At 46.3% G+C, this 13,574-nt stretch overlaps 1 protein-coding gene across 1 annotated transcript in view; it reads left to right on the top strand.

Moving 5' to 3' along the window:
• Positions 1-13,574, top strand: part of ST3GAL3 (ST3 beta-galactoside alpha-2,3-sialyltransferase 3) — a 355,813-nt gene that overhangs the window by 305,374 nt on the left and 36,865 nt on the right. The window lies entirely within an intron of this gene.

Raw genomic sequence — 13,574 nt, 5'->3', positions numbered from 1 at the left:
AGGCTGGGGTTTTTCCACCTCTAAGGCAAACCAAACCAGCCAGACAGAGAGGACTTTGGTTTTACCCCACTGGCTAACCACAAGTCACACAAGCAATTCCCTTAGACACTCCAGTTTCCCAGTATCCCCACCAGTGCCACTCGTTATGGGGACAGATGGTTATGAAAACCAATACCCCAGTAAAAGAAAAAAAGGTTCCCTCGATCCCAAAGGACCACGCCCCAGATCCAGGTCAATATACAAATCAGATCTTACCCACAAATCACGCTGTTGCCAATCCTTTCGAATCTAAAGGTTTATTCATTAAAGGAAAAAGACAGAGAAGAGAGCTAGAATTGGGTTCAATGGAATCAATGACATACAGTGATGGCCAAGTTCTTGGTTCAGGTTTGCAACAGTGATAGAATAACCTGCAGATTCAAATCAAGTCTCTGGAGAACATCCCCAGCTGGGATGGGTCTTTCAGTGCTTGGTTCAAAGCTTCAATGTAGCAAAGTCCCTCCAGAGGTAAGAGGCAGGACTGAAAACCAGATGGAGGAGCTGCAGCAGGTTTGTATAGTCTCTTGCCATGTGGTCTCTTTGTTTGTTCCAAAGACAAGCTGCCCATCCCATGGCCTGGAAACACCTCAGAGTTCTGTCCATGGGCATGTCCCTGCATACCTGGCTGAGTCCCAAGGTGTGTCTGCCTTCTCTCTATGGGTCAGTTGTGTAGCTGAGGGTCCTTAATGGGCCACCCAGAAGGCTAGGCAGAGCTGACACCCACTTGTCTGGAGTGTCCCCCAGAAGCAGAGCATAAGTTTGAAATACAGACAGTCTAGAGCCAATACTTATAACTTTAACTACAAAAATGATACACACATATAGACACCATAATCCTAACCAGCCAACCATAACCTCGTCTTAGACACCTTATTAGAACCCCTGTATACAAGATTGGTGCCACTACAGGACCTTGGTTGCAAGAATGATCTATACGGTCCCAGATTATGTCAATAATGTCACAGCCCCCTATCCCAATACCCGGTCCCCATAGTGGTCAATGTGAGCTGTTCTGGAAGAAGGTGCAAAACATACATATCACACACAAAAACTACATTCAAATAAGATTGCAGGGTCAAGCTCTCAAAACTGAGGAAATGCCAGAATTAAGGCTGCCTGTGCAATCTTAATTCAGCCCCTTTGTGCAGCTACATTAGGTCAATCGTTACTTATACAATCACATACTGTCATTTCCAGACAAATCCTGCCTCATTCAGTGCATAGGATGGACGATGCTCACAGAATGAACAGCTGTTCAATAATCTGTGTTCTCCTTGTTGTTCAATGTGTGGCCCTATTCCTTGTTTATTGCACACTTCAAACCTTGCTCAGAAGACAGAATTACAGATTTCCCCACTGGCTTGTCTCTGGGGTCACCACTGTAGTACTTGAATGCTTCGTATACATTAATTTATTTATTTTCACAACACTTCAGTGAGATGAATGGGTTTTATCCCCATTTTCTCCTTTGAGTGTGCTCTGCCTATTCCTACTCATGGGCTGCTTTGACTGGCGCAGCCTGAAGGGTAGAACTCTAGCTAGCAGCAGCCTTTGGAGTGCTCACATGTCTCCCTCACCCTGTCCTCCGTGAACATGGGAAATTCCAAGGTGAGGGTACAAACAGGATGCGGCGCTCCTAAGCCTCGTTTCCTTCTAACCCTGAGCAGGGGAATGGTTTTGTGTGAGGCGCCAACATCCCCTCAGAGCTGTGATTAGTTAGCTGGTTTAAATCCTAGTTATGAAGTAATTAAATTGTTGTCAGTTAGGTAATAGTATAGTTACAGTAAGTTAGTTACCTGGTATGGAACTGAGGAACAAGCCTGATTTCAGAAGATGTGTATTTTGTCTGGTAGTGTTCCTGGCATCAGATACACATGCTAGATGCCTCCCATGTTTATGTGAAGGATACTCACCCTCCAAGTGTTCAGTTTGCTCAGTGTTCACAATGAGATCAAAGAAGAAAAGACAAAAGAGGCTTCAAGCAATTCTCTTACAAGAAGCACAGTTGGCAAAATCCTCCAGAACTTGGAAAGGACAAGATTCCAGGAAAGCCCACAGGCTGGCACAGACATGTCTACTAGAAAGAAAGATAAATCTTCCTCCTCTCCACCTAGTGCTCAAAAAATCTGGTGACAAGGATGAGAAAAGGAAACCCACCAAGGTGCGGGCCTCTTTGTTTACAGACAACCTTTTGGATAAAGTTTTGACTGGCAAGACAGCTCTCAGCAGTGTCAGCCTCTTTGAAAAGAGCCAATCCATGGGAGAAAGATTTTTCTAAACAAAACATATTTAAGGAGCCAATGCATGATATATATCCTCATGGGAAGGTGAGGAAAGATTCCTTTCTGCAAAAAAGAACAGGAGGACTTGTGGCACCTTAGAGACTAACAAATGTATTTGAGCATAAGCTTTTGTGATTCGATATTCTTGGATCCGGATGAGCCAGTTCTGAAGGTGAGACTTAAGTAACTGGTGAGATGAGGGAATGCTGCAGCACCACAGCAGATAGTAGTCAAGGTTCGTAGATCAGATCCATCCCTGGTTCAGGAAGAGATTGAATCAGGTATAGTAAGAGAACAGGCAGAAGATGTATGCAACAGCCTCAGATATGTGTTTCTCCAGAAAGGAGAGGATGTTTAGAAGAATTCTGAATTTCTCCTCTAGTTTCACCACCTAAAACACCCTCTGTTTTCCCAGCGAAGAATTTTTCTCCCGTTTCCTTGTCCAGCCAAGGGTATTGCTGTCTCCAGTTCTTTCTGAACCGAGAATGACCACAGTGAGGAGTAAGAATATTGATTGCAGACCAGATCCACACAAGAAGTATTATGGACAAAGGCACTCCTATACCTCAGAACCGTCTGGACAAAGATATGTACAACCAGAGCCAAAGATGGTTTTCTGGCCTGACTGGCAAATGCCACTTTATAGATGGGCCTGTTTCTTTTACTGGTCACAGCTGTGGGTTCATGTCTCCATGATTGGCTTTTCTGGCAACAGTGCACAGGTGTGATCAGCCTGATTGCTGTAAGCAGGGAAGACTGTCCTCTCCCTTTTGCCTGTGCTCAATATGGGGCTTGTAAACCCCATCACATGCCCAGATCCTTTTCAGCAGTATGACCACCTAGCCAGCAATTCTCCATTTCGTATTTGTGCACTTGAATTTTCCTTTCTAAATGAAGTACTATGAACTTGTCTTCATTGAATTTAATCTTCTTGAATTCAGATCCATTCTCCATTTTGTCAAGGTCGTTTTGAATTCTAATCCTGTTCCCCAAAGTTCTTGCAACCCCTCCCAGCTTGGTGTCATCTTCAGATTTTATAAACATACTCTCCATTCCTCTATCTAAGTCATTAATGAAAATATTGACTAGTACTGGATCCAGGACTGACCTCTACAGGACCCCACTGGATACACCCTCTCCTTGACAGCGAGCCATTGATAACTACTCTGTGCATATGGTCTTTCTTCAGGCTCTGCTGACTTGAATACATCTAACTTACCTAAATATTCTGTAACCCGTTTTTTCTCTGTTTTGGCTCATGTTCCTTCCCCCGGGTTGTCAGTATTACTTGTGTTGAATCTCTGGTCACCATTGCCCTGTTTAGTGGAGACTGAAGCAAAACAGGCATTAAACACCTCAGCTTTCTTGATGTCATCAGTTATGAGAAAAGGAGTACTTGTGGCACCTTAGAGACTAACCAATTTATTTGAGCATGAGCTTTCGTGAGCTACAGCTCACTTCATCGGATGAAGTGAGCTGTAGCTCACGAAAGCTCATGCTCAAATAAATTGGTTAGTCTCTAAGGTGCCACAAGTACTCCTTTTCTTTTTGCAAATACAGACTAACACGGCTGTTACTCTGAAATCAGTTATGAGGTTTCCTTTCCCGCTTCATCTTTCTTTTGCTCCTTATGTATTAAAGAACCTCTTCTTGCAACAGGTCTGCCTCCGTCTGGACCTCAGAACAAGTGTTACCTTTAACACTGTTTACTTGTGTTATTTTCTCATTTCAAAAAAGGAGGGGGGCCTTCGTCCCAATTTGGATTTAAGGAAATTAAACACATTTAAAAGTTTCATTTCCACAAGCTTTCTCTAACTTCTATAATCCCTTCTCTTTCCCTTCTGGATTGGTTTGCAGGTCTGGACTTAAAAGATGCATATTTTCGTATTTCAGTAACACCTTGTCAACGGAAATGCCTGCGCTTTGTGGTAGGGAAGGACTGGTTTTGGTGCAAGGTCCTCCCCTTTGGATTCAGTGTCCTGGGTATTTACAAAGTGCCTGTCTGTAGTAGCAGCATACCTAAGAAGGCAGGGGATGTTTGTTTATCCATATGTGGACAACTTGTTAATATAAGTGTCGTCCAAGGCAGACATCATAGAAATATGGGACTGGAAGGGACCTCGAGAGGTCTCTAGTCCAGTCCCCGGTGCTGAAGCAGGACTAAGTATTATCTAGACCGTCCCTGACAGGGGTTTGTTTAACCTGTTCATAAAAACCCCCAGTGACGGAGATTCTACAACTGTCACGACTGTGACATGGGGGTCTGATCAAGAGGTCAGAGCAAGAGTCAGGCCGGGTCCGATACCAGGACATCAGAGTCCACGTCAGGCCAGACAGCAAACCGAGAGTCAGGTATCAGGAGGCAGGCAGGGCAGGTTACCAGGAGATCAGCTGCAGGCAGTAGGAGCAAGTATATCAGAAAGAGCCCCGCTGCAGGGATAATGTTCTGTTCCTGTGCATGGGTTAAATAGAGGCTAGTGGCCAATCAGGATCCCCAGAGTTTGACCAGTCAGATCCTATGACTGAAGTCCTCTGCAAGAGCTCAGCGCCTATTCTCGCAGCTGGTAGCAGGTCACTGGGTGGCAGGTTGGGACTGCCTTACTCTTGAGAGTCCTGTGGACTAGCGTTCGAGACCCCTGGTCCCTGACAACAACCTCCTTAGGTAGTTTGTTCTAGGGCTTAACCACCCTGAGAGTTAGCAAGTTTTTCCTAATGTTCAACCTAAACTGCCCTTGATGCAATTTAAGCCCATTGCTTCTTGTCCTATCCTCAGAGGTTAAGAACAATTTTTACCACTCCTCCGTATAACAAACTTTTATGTGCTTGAAAACTGTTATCATATCCCCTCTCAGTCTTCTCTTCTCTAGACTAAACAAACCCAGTGTATTCAATCTTCCTTCATAGGTCATGATTTCTAGACCTTTTATCATGTTTTGTTACTCTTCTCTGGACTTTCTCCAGTTTGTCCAAATCTTTCCCAAAGTGTTGTGCCCAGAATTGCACACAATACTCCAGTTGAGGCCTTATCAGTGCTGAATAGAGTGGAAGAATTACTTCTCGTGTCTCGCTTACAATACTCCTAATACCCCATAATGTTTACTTTTTTTGCAAAAGTATTACACTGTTGACTCTCACTCAGTTTGTGATCCAGTATAACCCCCAGATCCTTTTCTGCAATACTCCTTCCTAGGCAGTCATTTCCCATTTTCTATTAGTGCAATTGATTGCTCCTTCCTAAGCATAATACTTTGCATTTGTTCTTACTGAATTTCATCCTATTTATTTCAGACCATTTCTCTAGTTTGTCCAGATCATTTTGAATTCTAATCCTGTGCTCCAAAATGGCTGCAACCCCTTAGCGCTTGGTATTGTCCTCGAAGTGTATAACTGTACTCCTATCTAACTGTCCAAATCTTTTATGAAGATATTGAATAGAACCAGACCCAGGCCAGATCTCTATGGGACCCCACTCATTATGCCCTTCCAGCTTGACTGTGAAACATTGATAATTACTCTCTGACTGGAGTTTTCCCAGCACTCACCTTATAGTATGTTTGTCTAGGCTATATTTCCCTAGCTTGTTTATGAGAAGGTCGTATAAGACAGTATCAAAAGCCTTACTAAAGTCATGATATATCACATCTTCTGCTTTCCCCCATCCACAGGGCTTGTTTCCCTGCCAGAAAAGAATATTATGATCATGACAAATCCATGTGAACTGTTACTTATCACCTTATTATCTTCTAGGTGCTTACAAATTGATTGTTTATTTGGTCCATTATCTTTCTGGGTACCGAAGTAAAGCAAACTGGTCTGCAATTCTCTGGTAGTCCTTATTCCCCTTTTTAAAGATAGGTACTATATTTGCCCTTTCCCAGTCCTCTGGGATCTTTCCCATCCTCCATGAGTTCTCAAAGATAATCACTAATGGCTAGGGCCCTACCAGATTCACAGCAATGAAAAACATGTCACAGATCGTGAAAGCTGGTCTTTTGTGTACTTTTACCCTATACCATATTGATGTCATGGGAGAGACCGTGTTTCTCAAATTGGGGGTCCTGACCCACAAGAGGGTTGAGTGAGGGTGTCACAAGGTTATTGTAGTGGGGTCGCGGTATTGCCACCCTTACTTCTGCGCTGCCCTCAGAGCTGGGAGGCTGGAGAGCAGCGGCTGCTTGCCTAGCACCCAGCTCTGAAGGCAGCACCCTGCCAGCAGCACAGATGTAAGGGTGGCAATCCCATACCGTGCCACCCATACGTCTCTGCTGCTGCCGCCTTCAGAATTGGGTCAAGACTCCTATAGTCACAACACTGGGAAATTTCAGATTTAAATGTCTGAAATCATAAAAGTTATGATTTTTTAAATACTATGACCGTGAAATTGACCAGAACGGACCGTGAATTTGGTTGGGCCCTACTAATGACTCAGAGATTTCTTCAGCCAGTTCCTTAAGTATTCTATGATGTTTTTCGTCAGGTCCTGCTAACCTGAGGACATCTAACTTGTCTAAGTAATTCTTAACTTGTTCTTTCCCTATTTTAGCCTTATATCATACCCCATTTACACTGATATTCACTATGTTAGTCATCTGATCACTGCTAACCTTTCTGGTGAAAACTGAAATCAAAAAGGCATTTAACACTTTGGCCATTGCTTTGTATTTTGTTGCTGTCTTTCCCTCCTCGTAAGTAACAGGCCTACCCTGTCCTTGGTCATCTTCTTGCTTCTCGTGTTCTTGTAAAATGGTTTCTTGTTACCCTGGCTGGTTTAATCTTGTTTTGTACCTTGGCCTTTCTAATTTTGTCCCTAATTCTTGTGTTGTTTTTTTTATTAGTCATCCTTTGTAATTTGAACTAGTTGCCACTTTTTATGTGACTTTTTTTTTTTGAGTTTCGGTTTGTTGAAGATCTGGTTAAGCCAGGGTGGTGTCTTCCCACATTTCCTTCCTTCCTACACATTGGGATAGTTTGCTCCTGTGCCTTTAAAAAGCTGTAAATTTTCCTGAACTCTTTTTTTCCCCGCAGACTTGCTTCCCACACGATCTTATGTACCAATTCTTTGAGCTTGCTAAAGTCTGCCTTCTTGAAGTCTATTGTCTTTATTCACTGTTTTCCTTCCTACCATCCCTTAGAATCATGAACTCTATCATTTCATCATCACTTTTACTCAAGCTGCCTTCTACTTTCAAATTCTTGACCAGTTCCTCTCTGTTTGTCAGAATTGGATGTAGAACGGCCTCTCCCCTAGTTGCTTGTTCCACCTTCTGCAATAAAAGGTTGTCGACAACGCAGTCCAAAAATGTGTTGTGTAATCAGTGACTTGCTGTATTATTTTCCCAACAGTTGTCTGGATAGTTGAAGTCCTCCATCATGACCACTGCCATCATATTACATGTAAAGCAGATATTTTCCATTTGCCATTCTGGGATTACAAATAAATTGGGAAAAGTCATTCTTAAACTCGACTCAGAGAATCCTCTTTATGGGGCCATATAGTGACCATACTGTGGCAAGAGCCTTTCTCCTAGAGGGGAGAGACGTAAAAATAAAAATCTCTATATATCTCCGTCTCCAATGTCCACCCCAACAGATTCTCTTTTTTCTGGGTTTACTGGCACCAACCATGGCAGTGACACCATATGCTCGTCTTCAGCTGAGGATCTTCAGCACTGGTTAGCAGTCCTGACAATCCAGGCTCACACCCCAGTTCCCCCTACACACAGCTAAGTTCCGTCCCAGTCTCCTTGTCTAGCCGGTCCCAGTTCCCCCTGTCCCTCTGGATTTCCAGGTCCTCAACCAGCCTATCTTTCTGCCCCAGCCTGGCCTCCAGTCACCACCCCCAACCCTGCCCATGTTCCCAGTACCCACTGGCTCCCGGTCTCAGCTTTCCTTCCCAGGCTCAGTGTCTTTGCCCAGCCAGTCCCAGTTCTTCCCCTGTATCCTGGCTTCTCATGAGATCCGTTGTCTCTCCCACTTTACCTCCTTCCTCCTCCCCCCAATGCTCCCCATTCCCACCTACTGGCTCCCAGCCACCAGCTCCAGTTTCTGCCTCCCCCCAGCTCCTTGTTCCATCTCCAACCCCCCCCACCCCCCCTCCCACCCAGTCTGGCCCCGGCATTCAAATCAGGTCGCTGCCTGGGTCCAACGAGAGAGGCACTGAAAGTACAGAAGAGACTGGCTCCCTGCTCTCAGTCAGGTGCCTGAGACTGGCCCTGCCCTAGTCCATAGCAGCATAGACCTGCAATTGCAGGGAAAGCCCTGCTCAGCTCTGGACTGGAGCTTCTGTGGACAGGCTCTTCCGGGAATTTAGCTGCTAAAATCTGAGCCTCTCTTGAGCAATGTTTCAAAGGCTTATACATTGCCCGAATTTGGACAGATTTTCACAGAGTTGACAAAATGTCAAGTTCAGTGGTGGGCAACCTGCGGCCCGTCAGGGTAATCTGCTGGCGGGCCACGAAACAGTCTGTTTACATTGACCGTCAGCACACATGGTCGCCTGCAGCTCCCAGTGGCCGTGGTTTGCCGTTCCCGGCCACTGGGAGCTGCAGGCGGCCGTACCTGTCAACAGTCAGTGTAAACAAACTGTTTCGTGGCCCGCCAGCGGATTACCCTGATGGGCCGCAGGTTGCCCACCACTGGTCAAGTTCCTTCTTCAACACTTGGCAGGGCTCGAGATTTTTCAAAGAAAACAGCATCAGAATTTTTTCATGTGGGGAAACAACATATTTTCTGGTTTCAGAGTAGAAGCCTTGTTAGTCTGTATCCGCAAAAAGAACAGGAGGACTTGTGGCACCTTAGAGACTAACAAATTTATTTGAGCATAAGCTTTCGTGAGCTACAGCTCATTTCATCGGATGCCACAAGTACGCCTTTTCTTTTAACATATTTTTCCTTAGCCTCATTCTCAGAAACCATCCAACCGTTTTGGCAAAGTTTCTCCCCACCCCCACCCCAAAGTCAGCCTGAGGCAGTCACCCAGCATGGAAAATTTCAGTCCGGATTGTTAAAGCTTGGCAAAATTATAAGCAACTGAAAACAGGGTCTTATAATGGCAAGTGTTGGGCACCCTTAATAATGGGCAGTGCTCCCAGCCCTATTTATAAGTAGCCTTCCATAGACTGTTACAGGATAACCTGCCGCCTAGGAGACTTCCCTCCTAACCCCTATAGACGGTGCCTTGAGCCCTGAAGAAGGGTCCAAATCTCTTCCAAAACTCTTATTATTTTAATATTTACGATTATCTCTCTGTCTATTCTTGTTGCCCATATAAATATCTAATCTTTATTTTTATCCTGCTGAGCTTGTCTCTAATCATATCCAGTGGTAACGAGTTCCACAAGCCAAATGCGCATTATGTAGGGCTTGTCTACATAGAGAGTTAGTGCACGGTAGGCCAGAGTGTAAACCAACAGCACACTAGCTTACCATGCTCTAACTCATCGCGTGGACCCTGCTACAGTGAGCTAAAAGTTCAGTGGTGCACTTTGATGTACCACCACTGAAGTGCGCTAGGGAACTTCTAGTGCACTGTAGCCAGGTCCACATGGTGAGATAGTGCACTGCAAGCTAGTGTGATGTAGACTCACACACTGACTTGCTGTGCTTTAACTCTCCATTTAAACAAGACTGGGAGGGGCGGGGGATCACAGCTCCTTTTATCCATTTTGAATTTGCTGCCGTTCGGTTTCATAGACTGCTTCCTGGTTCTTGTGTTATGAGAGAAGGTGACTAGAAGCTCCCAGTCTACCTCGTTTAAACAACACGTTGTTTGTCTACTTTGGCTTTATCATGTTCCCTCTTATGTGTCTCCTATCTAAGATAACGAGTGCCAGTCTTTTCAGTCTCTCCCTGTAGAGGAGTTTTCCTATGCTCCTAATTACTCTCCTTGCGGTTCTTTGGATCTCCTCTGTTGCTGCTCTGTCCTGGGGAGACCAGGAGTGAACACTGTATTCCCAGTGAGGGCTCTAAAGGAGAGTCTTCTCCAGAGCTACATGTATGTGGGGTATGAGAAGTAGGGACGATGCTGCCTACAGATTGGGAACATCATTCCCAACCATGCACTCTGCCCACCAGAGCTCAGTGTTCGGTGGAGCATCATGTCTGTAACAGACCAGCTCCCCAGGCTTGCTGTCATTTAGTGAGCAGTAGGGCAGTTCCGTGCTCACAGATTGGTTGGGAGGGAGACCACAGCCGGCACTCTGGGTTCCCTAGCTGTGTGCTTTCGGGTGATGGTTTTATATTTCCTCTCCCTGTGCCGGCACACGTCGACCATTATTCATTAATAACTAAGTGCAAAGAGAGAGAGAGAATAACAAAACCAGTTAAAAATCTCAGACTTGCCTCAGAACGGCATGCCTCAGACAGCTCCTGGAATTGAATCTCCCTCGCCTCTCACAAAGGCACTGTCTCTGCATTCGTCTTACGACACTGAGTCCTGCACCTGGCACTTGGTGAGCTAGGGAGCTGGTGCCACTGACTGGTGCTCGGTTAGCCGACCTGCTTGCTCCTAAATGAGCCAGCCCGGAGCACGTTTGTGCATTTGATCTGACTGACGAACAGCATTGCTTGTCATGCTGTGAATGAAGAGTGAACTGTTTGGAATCATTGGGAGTTCAGTGCTAGATTTTTGTCCAAGTGCTGATAGGTGGATGCCCAGAGATAGGAAACCCTTCAGAACCAGCCAATGTGCCCCATTAAAGAGCTGCAGACAGATTCAGTCTAGTAGGATTGATCTTGTGCAGAGGTTTGTATGCCTCTGGTGGCGTTCTGCAGCAAGCGCGCTCACACGCAGTTCTGGATGCACCGAATTTCTGCTCTAGCAAGTAGAGTTCCCTACACCATCCATTCCCTCCAGTAGGAATCCTGACTCTTGCTGGTTACTCTAGTGGCTATGCTGGTTACTCTAGTGGCTATCCTGGGAAGGAGGTGTCTGACAGGCCCTGAGGAGGGACAGAAACCACCAGACCTTTATTTTCTCTGGACTTGGTTTTATTTTTAAGCATGGTATCTTAATACACAAGATATTTCATTTGCTCTGAGAGGAACAGCGAGTATCCGGAAATGAGAATGCTGTGAACTGAAGTTTATGAGGTTTTGATAGGTTGTTTAACACACATCAGATTGGGAAACCAAGAGGGCTTAATTGGAACCTGATGTTTCACTTCATGAAAGTCCATTTGGGCATTTAGAAGAAAACTAGTTTATGAGTCTTTCTGAGAAGCAGGCTCTGTGGGTGCCCGCTGTCGGATAGTGTAGCTGATAGTTCGCTGCATCAGCAGGCCTGCCTGGGGCAGCAAGAGCCCTGCAGGTGCAGGAGAATGGGGAGCCGGGGTAGGTGGGGGCAGGTAGGAACTGGAACATCATGATGCAGTGATTCCATCAGAGCTTGTCTGAAGGGAAGGGAAGAAGGTCCCATGGGTGCAAATATGATGTTTAACGTCATGCAAACTCTTCCATCAGTGAACTTCCAGGGGTGCCCAGGCTGCCTGCACTCCAAAGGAACATGGCTGACTTTTGCAGCAGCCCAGAAACGGAGCAGTTACAGAGGGGAGGAGGAGGGGAGTAGGACCCTGTAGCTACAGGTTTGACATAGCCCATGTCACTGGAGAGTTTAAATGGGAGAAGGAAATGGGACCGTGCAGGGATTGGTATTGTGACTCATTCTCCCAGACCGGGAGCATTCCTGCGAGGGAATTTGGCCCCTATAAAGCAGGGTCATCAATGAGCATAATCCAGATAATTTCACCAGTGAGACTGCTGGGAAATAGAACCCTACAGCTGCATTACTGCGGCCAGAACTGCTCAGTCCGGAACTGTGCTCTAGAAACACCTGCCCTGGAACCGCTGTGAGCGTGCGAGGGCTCTGTGTTGTGAGGAGGGGACGCAGGGGAGGGCAAAGGAAAGCCCTGAGGAGCTGTAATAAAGCTGTATCACGCTGCAGGGTCAGGCTCTCCACTGGGGAGTCTGCTCAGGGGCCGATTGGTGTCCTGCACTGCTCATGCGTATCAGGTATCCTCGCTCAGGAGGATCAGGGCTCATAGACTCCTCAGGAACCAAGGCCGACATGAAATCCTCATCAAGAGCAGTAATAGTCCACTCATCTTTGTTTGCAAATGCTTAAATAAACGTCCAGACTCTTCTAGCACTCCACATATGGTAACAATATGCTGCCAGTTACCATGGTAATGTTCGGGCTTTTGCAGTGAGGTTGAGGAGGGTAAGTAAATGGCTCAAGGCTGATCTCAAAGCGTTTTTTCCAGGATTTAATAAAGGGTGAATTCAGGAACTTCCTCTGCTTTGCTAATGTAATTGGGGCCAGATGGGCCCGGAGGATGACAGCAGGTCCAAGGAAGAGGCGTGTTCAGGTTGCATGCACAGCACGGGTGTCAGAAGATTCCTTGAAAGCAGCGTGGGGTTAGAGTGGGACATAAGCTCACTGGGAGGGAGAGTCCAAGGCTGGACTGACAGGGAACAGTGGCCCCTCTTTGGGGATGAGCAGACGTTCCTGAGGCTGCGACAGTCCATTTGCCGCATTCTTCCTGGGGGTTAGCAAGGGCTGGGGAGCACAGTTAGTCCAGACTCCTAAGAAGTAAGCAAACCATTTCCAGTGCTGTGCTGTCTGTGCGTTGGGGGACAAGTTGGAGGCAAGGTTGGTTGGGATCCCAGTGAGGTCCAGGGGAAACTGGGGTATTGACAATGCACTGGAGAGGCAAGCCCGATTAGTGGATTCTCCTGTGTGATCTGCCCTGGGTCTGCTGGAATCACTGCTGCCTTGTCTATGTGGTGATGTTCCCAGGAATATTTACATATTATTGGCATGGGCCCATGGATGTGTGTGCATGAAATCTACACCGGTTTGGACGAACCAAACTACCGATGTGGGTGATGGTGGTTAATTCCGTCTCTTACATTCTGAGCATCCACTAAACTGGGGAGAGTCGTCCCATAGCCCCAGTGTTGACTTGTCTTTTAAAGGCGACTCTCAAGTCCTTTCAGCCGGAAGCGTAAAACCTTCTTGTTGTTGTCTGTTCTCTCCGTCACGGAGCAAAGTGCCCGCTAGGCCAGCATAGTGGGTTTGTTGTTTATTAAATTGTTCTTTCCACTGCCTCTCTCCCAGCGCTGGGCACACAGAGGGGTAGGAGCTGGCTCTGGGGCTCCAGCAGGCTTGTACGCTTGCTGACCTGCTTCTCCTGTAGGTAGCATGTCAGTTGAGGGCCAGGCCATCTCCTCTTTCACCCTGCCAGGTGATACTGG

Source organism: Eretmochelys imbricata, chromosome 8 (assembly GCF_965152235.1).
Source record: "Eretmochelys imbricata isolate rEreImb1 chromosome 8, rEreImb1.hap1, whole genome shotgun sequence".
Taxonomy (NCBI): Eukaryota; Metazoa; Chordata; order Testudines; family Cheloniidae; genus Eretmochelys; species Eretmochelys imbricata.
The sequence above is the reverse complement of the archived record's forward strand: the minus strand, read 5'-3'. Positions and strand labels throughout refer to the sequence as shown.